Source organism: Sciurus carolinensis, chromosome 6 (genome assembly GCF_902686445.1).
Source record: "Sciurus carolinensis chromosome 6, mSciCar1.2, whole genome shotgun sequence".
In the NCBI taxonomy this organism is placed as follows: Eukaryota; Metazoa; Chordata; class Mammalia; order Rodentia; family Sciuridae; genus Sciurus; species Sciurus carolinensis.
The window spans coordinates 57,661,079-57,663,174 of NC_062218.1; the positions used below are offsets into that span (position 1 = coordinate 57,661,079).

Genomic DNA, 2,096 nt, shown 5'->3' on the forward strand with positions numbered 1-2,096 from the left:
ATCCAGTTCGACTCTGAATACAAGGGAAAAAGTGGGAATTCTATGTCAAGGAGCAAAGGGGGGTGTTGGTGGATGGAAAATTACTAGGAGGATAGGGGAATTCTTGCTGAAGGCAGGTCAGGGTGATCAGATGTTACCTGGGGGAGTGACAGAGAATGAGGAAGGTAATCAGATATACGGGATGGGGATTTAGGTTTGTTTGTTTTTTTGTGGGTGGTCTTTGTGTGTGTGTGTCTTTTCTTTTTTTGGAACTGGGGATCAAACCCAGGGTTTCGTGAATGTGAGGCTAAGGCTTTGCTGAGCTACATCCCAGCCCAGGATGGGGATTTGTGCTGAACTGACTTAGCTAGATTCTTGCTGAAACTGGCTATTGAGGCTGAGGCCCAATAGGGCCAAGTGGCAAAAAGTAATAAAATAACAACAACAATAATGTTAATAAAGACAACTCAGGGCCTGACTAGGGTTTCCTCACGGAGAGAATCTGTGTCCTAGCTCAGTTCTGCCTGGTTCTGCTGTGTCCTGAGGGACCTTAGGTGTGTCCCTCTGTTCCCCTCAGTTTCCTCTCTGATCAAATTGAGACTTGTAGTAATCCTAGTACCAACCCGGCAGAAGCCTGAGAATAAGCAAGGAGCTTGTTCAGTAGTGAGATCCCACCTAATGCTCTGGAGGTGCAGGAAAAGGGTGGAGTCTGGGCATCAGTAATTAACAAGAATCACAGATGATCCTGCCATGTGCGGGAGGACTTACCGATCTTTGCTAGGTCTCCAATTCCTTTGTTTTAAAAATGGAAAACTAAGTGCAAATAAAAGACATATTTTTACCGTTAAATACTTCCCATGTTATAGGAAAAGCAAACAAGTAGCTAATACCCACATATTAAGGATACTAATGCACAAGATGTTTTTATCAACATTGCTTCTTCACAGAATGGCCAACACCTATGATATGCAGGCATAACTCCTTTCTTTGTACCTATTCTCACTAGTAATTGAGCCTCACTAGTAATTTCTCACTAGTAATTGAGCCTCCATCTCTTAGTGGAAGGCATTAATTTTCTTAATTAGTAATGGGTTATTCCAGATGAAGTGAACACACACACACAACCTGTCAAAGGTCACATGTATGAAATTTTTTTTTTTTTTTTTTTGGTGTGTGTGCGTGTGTGCGTGTGATGCTGGGAATTGAACCCAGGGCCTTCTGCATGCCAGGCAAGCGCTCTTACCAACTGAGCTATATCCCCAGCCCAGCTTTTTTATGGGGGGTGGGGAGTACAATATGTATCTATTTTCAACCTTCTCCTTGCCGTATAAAAATCTAGGATAATTACATTTCTAAGCCTAATTATAAAACTGAACTTTCCCACATGTTTTCTCATACATTGGACCCATTATCTAGCAGCTTTCTTTCCACATTTGAGCCCCTGTAGCTTTCTCACTGATACATTCACCAATTATTGATTAAGTTCCTCCTGCAGTGGCTCAGACTTCAATAGTGCAGGTAACATGGAGCCAGCCAAATAAACTTTAACCCAGGAAGTGCACTGGGAATTTGTAAAGGATCACAGCCCAAAATGGCTATTGAAAAAGCTGCTGTTTTTAGTGAGTCTGAGTTGCTTCTACCTTCAATGAATTCTGTATCATTTGAAAGAGGAGGTAGAAGCTGTGTGTGACTTTGACAATTTGCTTCTTTCTGTAGCATGATGGGAAAAGAAAGCAGCCACTGTAAGTAGCTGCCCCTGAGTTCACCCTTTTGCCATGAAGAGACTCTTTATTATTATGTAAAAACTGTCAGGAAGGACAAAAATCTCTCTCTCTCACTCTGAGGATGCACTATCTCACTTTCACAGTGAACTCTGAAGTCATAAGCACACCCCTACCTACATTCATTTCTGCCAAGGAAAAGATTACTCATGAAGAAAATTCTAAAATTCCAGGCATTTTTTGATAGCCTTCTGTTCACCTTCTCTCCACCAGGGAGATTATTGATAGCCTTGTTTCCTTTGCAATTGGAGGACCAAAAAGCTATAATTCATAGAGATCCCTAGTGCATAAAAATGACAGTGAACTTGACTCTGTTTCAAAACAGAGGAAGCATTT

The 2,096-nt window shown here is 41.7% G+C and overlaps 1 non-coding gene across 1 annotated transcript; it reads right to left on the minus strand.

The window, feature by feature from the left end:
* Positions 1 to 1,165: 1,165 nt before the first annotated feature.
* On the minus strand, positions 1,166 to 1,240 carry Trnaa-ggc (transfer RNA alanine (anticodon GGC)). The gene has a single exon. It is a non-coding gene; the product is annotated as a tRNA-Ala (tRNA).
* Between the last annotated feature and the right edge of the window lie 856 nt (positions 1,241 to 2,096).